General features: G+C 32.4%; 1 protein-coding gene across 3 annotated transcripts in view; it reads left to right on the top strand.

Annotated features, from left to right (window-relative positions):
- Positions 1–1,841: 1,841 nt before the first annotated feature.
- LOC134715158 (synaptotagmin-9-like) overlaps positions 1,842–14,764 on the top strand; it is a 41,159-nt gene continuing 28,236 nt past the window's right edge. Inside the window, exon 1 of one of the 3 annotated variants that reach the window (XM_063577126.1) lies at positions 1,842–2,153. The gene's annotated coding sequence lies outside the window, so the exon portion shown is untranslated. The remainder of the gene's footprint in view (positions 2,154–14,764) is intronic. The other 2 variants (XM_063577122.1, XM_063577127.1) reach the window with 2 other exon arrangements.

Raw genomic sequence — 14,764 nt, 5'->3', positions numbered from 1 at the left:
CTGTTTACAATATAATTGATGTTAGACTATATGACGCAAACGATTATCTACCTACAAAACTGTATAGTGGTCTTTAAAGTCTTGTTTCCTAATGGGGATGATGTTGTTATGTCGATGTCTCGTTTACCCTATTGTTCTTATTATCCGTATGAAACTTTACTCATGCCAAATATTTTTTTTATAATTGAAACAAAGACAAATTATACGCAATATTTTTTTAAAAGACCCAATTTAACAAAGACTAATAGGGGAAAAAATGATATTTCTCATAAAAAGTCAAACAACAGTCATGACGGTGCCTTTAGTTCTCTTTAGTGCAACAACCCTGTATCAAGGAAATTATTAAAGAAAAAACTCTGGAACATTGTATCAAAAGGGAGATATACGGCATTGTCCATTATACATGTGTACAGGCGCTGTTTAAATGTTGGTACATTGGAATTAACAAATGGAAAGCTGAAAGCATTCCTTTATCGTAAAGTTTTGTTCTCATCATAACCTCATTGTCATTTAATAACAACTGTCATATTTCTGTCTTTGTATTGGTGTTTTCTTATGTAGAAAAGGGTGGTTTTAACCTCATTTTATAGCTTGCTAATCTTCTCACTTGTACGACAGTCGCATAAAATTCTATTGTATTGACTACGATGTGTGAACAAATCAAACAGACAAAAAAGCTAAAAATGTCAAATATAGGGGTGCAGCAGTCAACATTTTGTTATAATCCCAGTTACTATAAAAAAAAAAAATAAAAAAAAAGTCCAACAAAGAAAAATAAAAAAGCCGAAATACTATCCCTTTATCGAGCTTTCTGGAACAAAATTTGCTGGCTCGACAAAAAACTATATATACAGCAAAATATTAAAACATACAAAAGTAAAGTAAAAGACGGTTCAAGCTCAATATAATCGTTGACAATCAATTAATCGTATTTGGAACAACTTTTTGGAATTTTGGATCCTCGATGCTCTTCAATTTTGTACTTGTTTGGCTTTATTTATTTTGATATTAGCGTCACTGATGAGTCTTATGTAGACGAAACACGCGTCTGGCGTACTAAATTATAATCCTGGTACCTTTGATAGCTATTTACACCACTGGGTCGATGCCACTGCTGGTGGACGTTTCGTCTCCGAGGGTATCACCAGCCCAGTAGTCAACACTTCGGTGTTGACATAAATATCAATAATTTGGTCATTTTAATAAATTTCCTGTTTACAAAACTTTGATTTTTTCGTAAAAAACTAAGGATTTTCTTATCCAAGGCATGGATAACCTTAGTCGTATTTAGCACACCTTTTTAAATTTTGGATCCTCAATGCTCTTCAACTTTTAATTTGTTTGGCTTTATAAATATTTTGATATGAGCGTCACTGAAGAGGCTTGTGTAGACGAAACACGCGTCTTGGCGTACTAAATTATAATCCTGGTACCTTAGATAACTATTTAGTTCTCTATGAAATATTTCCCTTTGCTTTTGTTTCACTTCGAAAGATGATGAAACCGTGAAAAAAAAGAATATCAAAATAGGTAAATAATGAATAAGACATTCAACGTGTCCATACATATTCATAAAAGAAAGTTGTAATCGCCGCGATGCATATCTGTTGACAACAAATTTAAAAAAAAAAACATTGATAAAAATTAAATAACATGTTTTCGTAAATAAATAATGAAATATTGCCAAAATCTTTACAACCGGATCAAGTCTGTTCTCTAAGTAAACATACATGTTGGGGTTTTTTTGTGTTTTAATTTCCCAAATTTTCCCTAAAGTAAACCAATTCACCTGCTTATTCGTGTATGTCTTTTAATTAAATCCTGCTTTATCTTCCTCTTCTGCGTTTTAAATTTTACAAATCTGATATACGTCTGGGTATTTAAAAAGTAATATTTATGATAAAAATCAAAATTTAATCATCTCAGGTTGAAAAAATAAAATCAGTACAAATTCTATGACATGCATGGTTCATTAAGATCTGACCATTTAAATTATTATCTTAACAACTTTTAAAGTGTGGGGTCATTTGTCCTATGTATATCCTCCAGTAAAGTAAATGTTATCGTTGTACATGACAAGAAACAGTTACTGATTCGTATTCTATCCGTGTTTATTATCCTGGATACATCATGAACTCATGAGGAGACATCAGGTAAGTCATTCTAAAATATTTTTTTACATTCTTATATTCTTATATGTATTTAGATAATGTCATACGGAGAGGAGAGCACATAGGTTACTTCATTTGGAACATAATCATATTCATACAAATTTTATTTTTATTTATGGTTCTTTTAACTTCATCTTGATTATGTGTGCCTCTCGTTTCTTATTGTTGGTTTCTACTCCCAGCCTACCTTCAAAGCCATCGTAATTCCTCAAATTGATGTGTTAAGAACTTGATCATCTCTTTCTTGTGTCATATTTTCAATAAATGTGATCCTCTGACAGACGTCTGACAGATGCTTTATTCAATTTATTCAAATCTTTTTTAATGGGAACTGAGTCATTGGAGTGTGTTGATTTTTTTTTTGGGGGGGGGGGGAACAAGTCGAAAACAATTTTTTTCTTTCAATTTTAGCATTACATATAGTGGCAGCTGAGGGTGAAACAAACAATTTTTTTTTCTCAGAATCAAAAACAAATTATTTTCATCTCCAAAAACTGGAAACAAACTTTTTTTTCCAAAAAAAACCATAGCCCCCCCCCCCCCCCCCCCCCCCCCCCAGAAAATCAAATGGTTGCTGCCTAAGTGAGTACTTTTGGCTTACTCTAAGTAAATGTGAGATTTCTCTATTTTATGGTTGATTTCGTTTGGCTTTAGATTTACTTGTATCTGTCTTTTATTATCTCTAATTTATAACAAATAAGGTATCATAGAGTTCATGGCTTTTTCTTAACAGTTCCTTTGCGGAACATATTGTTTATCTAGTTGTAGAGATTAAAATTAAAAGGGTTGAGTACTAGAAAATGTATCCAGCCATATGTAATGGTTTACTTTTATAAATTGTTATTTGGATGGACAGTTTGTCTAATTGGCACTCACACCAGATCATCCTGTATCTATATATGCGCGTTTTACTGTTCTTAATAATAAATCTCGTCATGAGTGACACTTGGTGTTGTTCTTTAGGGAATTATCTGTTCAAGTGAAGTCGGTTTTTGAATCTAAAATACAAAAAATAGAAAGGAACATTGTGCAGCTTATCTAGTACAAGAAAAATAGCAAACAGTCTAGCCTCAAAGTTCTAATGTTCTGTATATAAAATAGCGAACAGTCTAGCCTCAAAGTTCTAATGGTCTGTATTTATAAATTGCGAACAGTCTAGCCTCAAAGTTCTAATGTTCTGTATATAAAATAGCGAACAGTCTAGCCTCAAAGGTCTAATGTTCTGTATATAAAATAGAGAATATTCTACCCCCAAAGGTCTAATGTTCTGTATATAAAATAGCAAACAGTCTAGCCTCAAAGTTATAATGTTCTGTATATAAACAGTCTAGCCTCAAAGTTCTAATTTCTGTATATAAGTCACAAAATCATTGACGATTAGATTCAGTTGCAAATGAAATTCACTACTTTCTGGACTAGGAGAGGTTTGGACCTTGACCTGTTTAGAAAGATTGGAAGTAGGAATGTTCAATTTGTGATCGTTGGATATTGATGCATACCTCGCGTCTGCTTTTATTGAGTTGCTTTCAATTATGATAAAGAATTGGAAGTTATTTAACTTTTCTTCTTTCTTTCACCACAAATATGCGAAAACATGATCATGACTTTAAGTTTTACTTTACATATGTAGAAATAACAATTGTATACAAAACTCACATGATTATGTACAAATCTAGCTCTCGAATTATTATCGTAAAAAAGACAGTTTGGTGGAGGATTTTTTTAAGAAAAGAATATTTTAATATTGATTTGATTAGTTATTCATTGCGTCAAGATAAAATCGTTAAGTAACTGACACAAACTATCAAGTTTTATTTGAAAAACTGTTTTAGTTTATGTCAGGGCAATTCAGTTGCTTCCTTTAACCTTTCTATCTAATTTAAAGTTTGAAGATTTTAATTCCTATTAACCAAGTACTCTTAAAAATGCTCATTATTTTTATTCTGATTATGAATTTCAGAATTTTATTTTAAATTATAGGTTCTTCGATCATATAAAAATCAATGTATAGTAAATATTTTGGATCTAACAGTGCATACATTTGTGACATATAGAACATCCACACTTCAAGGCTAAACTGTTTTAATATTAGAGGGACTACCTACGGGGCGCCGAATGGGACTCTTGTGGTTTTGTACAAAATTCAATTCTGTCACAACAAAATCATTTTTGTCTTACAAAACTATGTGATACAGACTTCTTTTATGAGAACTTTAATTTTGTGATGACAAAATTCATTTTTGTAGACAAAATTCATTTTTGTAGACAAAATTTATTTTTGTCATGACAAAAGTCAACTTTGTCAAAAAGGTATGCAAATATAAACTTATTTGCATACAAAATTGACTTTTGATACCTGATATGGAAATAAAAACACAAAAGTCAATTCTGTGAGACAAAATTGACTGTTGTGAGACAAAATTGACTTTTGTGAGACAAAATTGACTTTTGTGAGACAAAATTGACTTTTGTGAGACAAAATTGACTTTTGTGAGACAAAATTGACTTTTGTGAGACAAATTTCAATTTTGTCAATTTTGTCTTTACAAAATCGACTTTTGTGAGACAAAATACATTTTTGTGAAACAAAATTCAATTTTGTCAATTTTGTCTCACAAAAGTCGATTTTGTAAAGACAAACTTAATTTTGTGAGACAAAATTCATTTTTGTGAAGAAAAAACACAAAATTGACTTTTGTAACACAAAATTGACTTTTGTAACACAAAATTGACTTTGTAACACAAAATTGACTTTGTAATACAAAATTGACTTTTGTAATACAAAATTGACAAAATTGAATTTTGTCTTAATTTTGTGAGACAAAACTGAATATTTGTCAATTTTGTCTCACAAAAGTCAATTTTGTCTCACAAAAGTCAATTTTGTCTCACAAAAGTCGATTTTATATGCATATCAGTGCACAGAATCCAAACTAAACTTATTTGCATACAAAAAAATCCAATTTTCAAATTAGGTTACAAAAGTCAAGTCTGTGTAACAAAAATGAATTTTGTCATGACGAAAGTGACTTTTGTCCACTGAAAGGTAATTTTGTATGACAACATTTTAAATTTTAGTATGCTACAAATTTTGTTAAACTGAACTCATTTTTGTTGAACAAAAGTCACTTTTGTCTGTACAAAATTGAATTTTGTGTACAAAACCACAAGAGTCCCATTCGGCGCCCCGTACTACCATTGTTTCTAACTAATTTACGGCATTTAACAGTGCAGTTTTTAAATCTCTATAAGCTTGAAATATATATTTTTTCTATTAGATTTTATAAATAACCGTTGGACTGAATTTGCCTGAGCTTTAAAGGTCAAGATATAGTCGAGTAAAATGAAAGCTTTTTAATAACAACAAAAAAATAACGTTAACTTAACTCACTGTTTTCCTGTTTAAATTGTTTCACACTAGTCATTTTGAGTCTGCTTATAGCTTGATGTTTGGTGTGAGTCAAGGCTCCGTGTTGAAGGCTGTAACTGTATTATTTTTATACGTTGTGACTTGGATGAAGACTTGTCTTATTTGCACTTATACCACACCTTCCTATTGATATATTTTGAAAAACCGTGTCTTCTTTATAACTGGAATAACAAAAAGATAACCAAAAGAAATTATAGAAATGTAGTATGGCAAGTGATTCTTTGCAGAAAAATACAATATAACCTACGGAGAATATATTATACATTGCATCACAATTACTTCATTTCTCAAGAGAACCTCGGGTTACCGTAACTTCCCTCAGATAGAAGTTTATGTCACATAAACAGCTCAGTCCAGGTATTATATAGCCAACTCTGACATCCGCTTTATATAAAGTTTGTTTCCACTAATTGGTTCAATGTCATCGATGAGATGCTTGGTGCTTTAAGTTCTTGTACATGGTTCAATTAAAATTTCTCATTGTTTGTATAGAACATTTTTGTTTGTTAAAACACATTGCATGTTCTTTGTAAGCTTCAAAACTCGTGTAGTGGCCTAAATGTTTTAATTCAACCCTCTAGTTCACTATTTTCGCTAGCCATGGACTTTTCGTAAGTCTTGGCTAGCGAAGATGGTATTTCAAACACACTTGTTTTATGTTGTCTTTCTGTTAAATTGGGGTATTCCCCACATATTAAGGCAAGTTTGTAGTACGTTAAAGGGACATTAAATCAATTTCTCACGTTCACTATACTCTGGAATCTTTTCACTTTAAAAACCTTATAAATATTTTTGTTCATAATTCGGAAAAATGACTTTTAATATCAAAATTGAATTTCTCAATCTCATTAAACAAACTAATAACCGATAGTAAAAAGACTTAATCATCTACATATTTAGTTTTGCTAAGTTCATAAATCAGTTTACATCACTGGGTAGAACTTATATGATCCATGACCCGTACTTCTATAACGAAATAAAGTAATCTGTAACATTTGAATTTAATATATATGATAGCCTCTTTGTTTGAAAGTGAAACTTAGTATCTGCAAATGTATTCAAAAACTACGAAGTTAATATAAAAGTCTTAAGAATTCAAAGTTATGTTGTGTTAAATAGGTATGATATTTGATTGTAAGCTACCCGTTGGCTTAATAATATTTGATTCACAGTAATTTGTCAGTCTTTGGTTGACATGATACAAATATAAATATTATTATTTCAATGAGAGGATTATTCTCAAACTTTTAATAGATTTTTTTTGTATGATATTACTTTAATTGTATACAATTTATATCTTGACATATTAAATTATATCCTATGTAATCGTCATGTATGTTATGTGTTCTGAAAGAAGTTGCCAGCTTTAGTCTATTGTTTATATTTATGTTCTGAACCTGTTGCTCTCAACTGTTCATTCTATTATAGATATATGTAATACATCTTACATGAACCGTGTATACATACCATATACATGTAGGCCATAGATCATGAAGATCAATCTATGACGTAACTATTGATGACATAAAGATAACTTAAAATTGAAAAAGGAAATGGGGAAGGTGTCAAAGCGACAACAACCCGACCATAGAGCAGATAACAGCCGAAGGCCACCAATTGTTCTTCAATGTAGCGAGAATTCCCGCACCCGTATGTGTCCTTCAGCTGGCCCCTAAAAATATGTATACTAGTACAGTGATAAAGGACGTCATACTAATCTTACCCCAGTTGAACGTAGTTTTTCTTTTCTTCCTTCATTGACAAGAATCTTTATCATTTTAATTCACACAATTTTATTTGACACTAGTTTTCCCATGGATTCCTATTTATGATAAATATTCTAGCAGAAAAGTTGATCAAGTCAGTATTGGAAGCAAAGAATTATCAGTTTCGCGTGGAACGATATGTTTGCTTTCCTTAAACTGGTGTCATTATATCTGAAAACTGCGCGGGTACAAATGTATTTTCTTATGAACAGCTTCTCGTGTGCGTTAAGGTATTAAAAGCAATGCCATAACTGCCTCCCCCTTTTAGCATAAAAAGGGAGCAGTTTTCACAATATTAATGCCTAATGAAATTATATGTATTGATCTGACGTTACTTATTTATCAATTTTTGATGAAGTTGAATTCTTTATCCACGTTGGCTTTCAAGATAACACCAGCAGGCCCAAGACCACAATTAATGATCCCGCTTTTCGTTGTTATAGTTCCCCTTAATTATAGTGTATTTTTTCTTTATCTTTTTTCTTTCCCTTTCTCATTCATTTCTTAGCTTTTCTGGGGTGGAAATGAAAGAAGAGAGCTGAAATAAACTTTTGGATGTTTTATTTTAACTGATTTTAACAAGGAAAGAGTGATTAGGCCAGGTGCAAAAAGGTTATATTTACACTTTTCGGAACATCTCTTGACTTGCCTATAGGGGTATGGATGTGTATTGGCTAAATTTGTATGTTGGGTGAAAGCAATCTTTCTGAATTTTGGATATATTTTTGGACTAGTACTATATATGACACACACAAAAAAATGGACAAAAAGAATCGGTGCAATTTTTTTAATGAGACAAAAAGTTATAAAGAACTAATAGAGGAATTAATTGTGGTCTGTGGCCAGCATCTGATAGTTCGTAACACTCATCATCTAAGGGAAATAACTTATATGAATTGACACGTAGGATTAATAGGTTCTGAGATTTGTTAGAATAATTTGCATATATGATCATTTTTCTTGCGACAAACAATGCCAAATAGCAAGGGGAGATAAAAAGGTTACATGGATCCGACAATCGTAACTACTCGGCCATTCTCGCTACGCAGTACAATAGCCTCGTATGCACTACGGAGAAATTCTTCTTAAATTGTTGGCCGGAATTGTAGTGATCTTCGACACAAAGAAGTTCTATCCTCCAGGTGGCGCTATAATTTGGTTACATATCACAGTAATCAAGAACTTTAACTCTGCCAAATATTTTGGCGCGAAAGAAGGAGCAAAGTAAATAAGTAATGGTAAAAAAATTGTACCATTCCAGTCGAAAAAATATAAAATTGAATCGGATCGGAAAATTTTCCGGACAGGAGCAAGTTAAATCAGTAGTGGTAAAAAAAATGTACCAGTCCAGTCGAAAAAATATAATTTTGAATCGAATCGGAAAATTTTCCGGACAATGATTCCTCCGCCTAATGCATACGAGGTTATTTCTTCGTGCAACCAGAAAGGCCGAGTTGTTCCGATTGATGGATCCGATTGCATAGAAAATACTTCCGGTCCACCTCTGAACTCTCTCAAGCAAAGTGCCTTTACCATTAAGTACACTTCTAAATAATATAATACTTTATTTGGACTTTTTGATTCGAGCGTCACTGATCAGTCTTTTCTAAAGGAATTGCACGTCTGTCGTACCACCAAGTTTTACGATTATTTCTAATGATTTATATATTCCGTAGCGTTCATTTTGAAGGTAGAGATGGACATCAGAAACACGATATTGTCACTTTGTTTCTTATTTAGCCATGGCGTTGTCAATTTATTTTTGACTTATGATTTTAAAAGTACATGTACCTCTGGTATCTTACGCATCACTTTTGATTTAAATTGCAGTGTTGTGTTGACTTCATAGTTGATAATTAATTATTGGTATCATTTAAGATATGTATCTTAACATATTAGATAGACTTATTGACGTATGGTGTAAATATTACACAGTAAACATTTACATAACGTGTAGATAACACACTGACGATCGTGCAATGTGTAAATGTTAAACTTTTTAGATGAAATAAAATGTGCATGCAGATGCATTTTAAAAAATAAATAAAACAAGGTTTTAAAATCTACATTCTACATCAATGCATCGTTAGGGTAATATCATGTCTTCTTCCTCTTTGACTTTTCTTCCATTTAAAACAACCGTTTCATGACTGATATGTTCTGTAAACATATCTTTAATCCTTTGAAGCAGACTTTAGCACTTATAGTATTTCAAGAAAAAGGTCTGCACGATTTCAGGAAAGGGAATATAACGATACCAGCTGCATTACGTAATCTTCTTAAGAGTATATATTTCAAAGAAAATGAGATTTTCTCGTTCATCTTTAAAAACAAATCACTTTGTATCATTTGCTTTATGGTTGTTTATTTCATTTAAAAAAAAGACTGTTGCCATTTTGTTTCTCTTAGATGCTGCAACTGATAGCCAATAGCATATATATATGAATCGTTTTGCATTCTGTTATGTCGGGGCTTTTATTGTGGTGTGGATCTTGTTCATTGTTGAAGTGACCTTTAGTTGATTACTTCTACTCCATTTGGTCTGTGGTGGATAGTGTTCCCATTTGTGATCATACTTAACCAATTTTCCTTATTCTATATAAATTATAAGCATCACACGTTAGTCGAAACTTTTTCATTACATAAATAAGGGATATTTTAGTGAAAGTAAAACGGTTTGTATAATTGATCTGGAATTTTTTTATATATATAATTCTAACAGAACAGAAACCCATTAATAACATTACTCGTTTTTCAAGTGTTAACATATTCCTATGGACATGTTTTTTTTATCTGACTGTTAAACTAAATCAATGTTGGATGTTTCCTAATTGATATTTTAGTCTGAGACATATAATTTTTAGGGGCCTCGTTTGCCGAGTGGTCCAAGTATTTTAATTCTGTAATCACTAACCAGTCTACACGAAGGTTGTGAGTTCGAACCAAATCGTTCGGTGGCACTCGAATCGAATCTTAATTGATTATGCCCACGTCACACTGTCTCGATTTTTATATACGATGGACACCCGAATGCGAAAATTGTAAGTTCGCACGAAGTTGGTCCCGATCTCTTTAAAATACCAAAGAGTGACCGAAGCAAGTACGATGAATAACTAAGTCTATACGATGGTGCCGAAATTATATACGATAGCGAATTATATACGATAGCAAAAGATGAACATACGAAGGTTAACCAAAGACTGGTATTTAAGCTTCCTATCTCAGCCGAAGCCTACACGATGGATCACGCAGGCTACACGATGGATTACGAAGGCTACACGATGGATTACGATGATGGCGCGATGGCCATACGATGTCTAAAAGACGTCATGTACAGCTTACGATGCATTTAAATTATATACAATAAAATACAAGTATACAAACGATCTAAAATGCGTTCTACCTGTTTTGAACTTTTTTATGATACGAACAGAATTTCGAGAACATATCGTTTCTGTACAAGTCTGACATGCATGGCGGGAAATCGATCTTTTCGTCTAATTCTTATAAAACTTAGTTTATTTTCCCCTAGCCTACTACATGCAAGTTGCGTGTAGATAAAATTGTTATGGACACTCTAGAACCAAAATGTTCAAAACTTGGTATGGTGTTACTTGTTAAGAATATCTTAAGCGCTATTGACTTTAAAGTTCAAAGTTCAAGATCACATGCAGTGGCAGTTGTAATACAAGGCAATATCACCGTTTTGGACACTCTGAAACCAATATGCTTCAATATGTTTTAACCACATTTGGTATATTGTTTTTCCTTGTAATTATCTTGTAATTACGTTCAAGGCCAAAGGTCAAGGTCACGCAGATGGACATGTTTTTTTCTCATTGAAATAGCATAATACTCAGGAATTTGGTTGCTCATTTTTTTACCTGCTGGTTATAAAGACAATATTAAAGGTATTTCCAGCTACTGAATATTTTGGTTGATTTCTAAAAAAAAAGTTTATGTATCGAATATGCATATTCAATTTATCATTTTCTGCATGTGTCATATACAAATATAGTGTCCATATTTGTCCCCAATGTGTTACATACGAGGGGATGCCACGCTCGGCATTGCCTTGTTTGAACTGTAAAATGGGTGCACTATAGTCTGAATAATCACCCATAATTATGCCCATGTTTACTGATCTATCTTAAAGGTTAGGTAATGGGTTCGTTGATCCCTTTTATTCAAAAAGAGCTCTTTCAAGGAGAATATCATAATAATATAGACAAAAGGAAGGATGTGGCGAAAGCAACAAATGCGGCAAAATATGACATATAGAAAACAAAATGGTTATGGAGTAAACATTCGTGAGACAACAACTCAGACGATACATAAAAAATCAGAATAATGAAAAAAAAGTTGGTTTCCCTATATGCGTGTACCTGCAGTGTTGGTGTACGAGGCGCGTTTATAATTTTCATTATGTTGATATGAAAAAATTGACAAAAATAATATTTTACTTGTAAAAGTAAATCCCGAGCCTGTAATAGCTGCTCTTCTTGTTCCATTTGAATCAATTGAAACAACGCTGTTGCCTTTCTTGTTCTCATAGAATCATATGATATGAGCTCCATGTTTTGTGAACGTCTTACTTTACTGTCGCATTAGACTGACCAGTGAATATCGCGCATTGCACTTTAAATACATTTTAGCGCGAAAACTTCCATTTAGCTGAATGTATTGCCGTCGTAGTTCCATCTTGTCGCCTTCGTACCTTTAATCGATGGCAACACGACGGGATTACGAGGTCTTCACGAAGTCGTGTTGCCATCTTAAGACCTTCGGGTAGCTTCGTGATTCATTCGTGTAGACATCGTAATGTCAAAACTGCCCGATGGAAACGATGGAAACACGAATGCAATACGATGTTCACAGATGCATTCCCGGTGACATTACGATGATGAGGATGGTGATACGAAATCAATACGAACCCTCAACATCGGACGCACCTTCGGTGATATTTTAACATGTTAAAAAATTTAGAACCATTCCCGAAGTTGTCTCCAAAGGCTAAAAAAAGTGGCAGATGGTTCTTCGATGGTTAACGATGGCACTACGAACAGCCCGATCTGGGTACGATCAGTCCCGATTTTGAAAATTTCCATAATCGTGTTGCAATCGGCGTAAAAATCGGGACAGTGTGACGCGGGCATTAGGATTGTCAGATTTTCTTACCAAAGGCCGGTCGTTTTTCCCCGGGTACTCCAGATGGCTCCACCAATAAAAAAAGGACTGACCACCACGGTTAGCACAATAGTGATGAATGTGGCGTAAAACACTAATCAATCAATTTATTAAGCACTTTTGTTATTAATTATTATTTGCTTTCAATGAGAAGGCAATAAATGTGAGTAATCTCAAATCTGTACCTTTTGCTGTTTTAATGAATGTATAAATACCCTGACACGTTCGGTTTGTGTTTTTGTGTAAAGTTTTCTTATTTGTATCAATCTGATAATAGAAATACAAAGGATATGGGTATCCACCCATGACACAAGACCAATACATGCACATCAACAACAACAAACATACAAGATATAAGTTCAACCTATTTGATCTGGTCTTTATTGTTATGTTGGTATGTTGTATTCCTACACCTCAGTCCAGGATTAGAGATTTGAATTTGTCATGCCTATAATTGCTTACATCCACTTCTTTTCAAAAGTGGTGGATAGTTGTGTCATTGGCAATCATATCACATCTTATTTCATTAAAAAAATATTTCTGTTCCCTCCTGATCCATATGATCTTATTGTTTACTTGGATTTGCGCTCTCCAATTGATAGCAAACATATTTTTGTTGTTTCTGCGAATGTGAACAGCAAGACGTCTTTATTTTCGTGCGTATGCACTTTTATTTATTTTGTGTGTGTAAGTTGGTGATCTTTTGGTGATTTTGTTTTGTTTTCTCTAGTTTTTTTGTTGTTGTTGTTTGTATTTGTGTGTATTTCTAATTTTACTTCTTTATTCTGTTCATTGTATAATGTTTATTACCTTTGTGTGTCTGTGCCCATGTTTATTCAAATTTGTTTTCATGTGAGAATATAACAAACAAAAATGGAAAATCCCCTTTGGATATTATGTATAGTTCGACGTCCTTTCCATAATGTTTTCTTCTGTGATCTTTTTATTGCAAATTTGTAATAGTTTGAAAAGCGTTATTTTAATATTACTCGGTTTAACTTTAATTTAAGCTTTTAATATGTTCCAAAGATATCATCGTTTCTACGTTTATACTTTATTAACGGAAATTTTGTTTGCAAGATTAAGTAGACTGTATATTGATGATACTGATAACATTAACTAGTTAAAACATCATTTCTTTTTTAATTTTTGACATTTATGAAGAGCAAATATTTTTCAATCAATTTGAAAAAAATGTTGTTTACTGATCAAAAACTCATTGCAAAATATAATTTAACCATGGGAAAAGACGCAAACATGTTTTGTATGTATTATCTGGAACAGTAAGGTTTAAAGAATATTCCATGCATTTAAATGCAAGAGCAACTTAGAAATCAATCTTAACGTAAGGTTGAATGCGATGATGGGCGGACTGTCACTGCAAAAATTGTGCGTTAATAGGGGAAGAATTTAAGTCATGCAATTTGAAAACCGCCAAAAAAAATGTATGTGCTCCTTTATGTACAGAAAAAAATCACCATAATACTTCACTAACTTACTCTTTTCGTTTATCGTTAGTTCTTTAGTTTCTGTGAAGTGTTGTTTTCATGTTTTGGCTATCTGTCAGGTATTATTGGCATGATTCTACATTATAAGTCTGCACGTTGCGTTTTTCTGGGTATGGATAATAACAGATAATGTTTCATCCCTAAGAGAGTCAGTGTCCCTTAAAGACGAAAAATGGGAAAAATTTGTGTGTTTATAATCTAGTTCATCTTCTCGTCAGATCAATCATTTCAAATGTATATAGATATACGTACCTTTTGAGCCTTGCAAAAAGAGACGCGTTATCTAAAATTATATCAAAAGTAATGTATATTATAATTAGATATAAGTTTTCATATACATACATAAGATGATTTACTTTTTTATGTTTTTATGAGTAATGTCTTGATTTTAAAAAAAATGTTGATATATATATGGTATAGCCATTTAATGGTTATTATTAACTCAACAAGGTTGTCTTCTTTTGAAGGAATGGCTTAATCACGACTGTAAAACAAAATCACGATTCATGTTTACAGAACATGTATATTGCTGATATAATAAAAGTTCAAAACATGATCGAAGTGACAGAATGTGAGCGGACCTGTTAGAGATTTATAATTAGGAAAATAAGTAACTAATGATCTTCTATCAACACATGCAAATATAAATATTATTTGTAAACAAACGTGTCGTTTCTATTGGAGATGAAAAACATGGTCGCA

The sequence above is a fragment of the Mytilus trossulus genome, chromosome 4 (assembly GCF_036588685.1).
Source record: "Mytilus trossulus isolate FHL-02 chromosome 4, PNRI_Mtr1.1.1.hap1, whole genome shotgun sequence".
In the NCBI taxonomy this organism is placed as follows: domain Eukaryota; kingdom Metazoa; phylum Mollusca; class Bivalvia; order Mytilida; family Mytilidae; genus Mytilus; species Mytilus trossulus.
The sequence above is the reverse complement of the archived record's forward strand: the minus strand, read 5'-3'. Positions and strand labels throughout refer to the sequence as shown.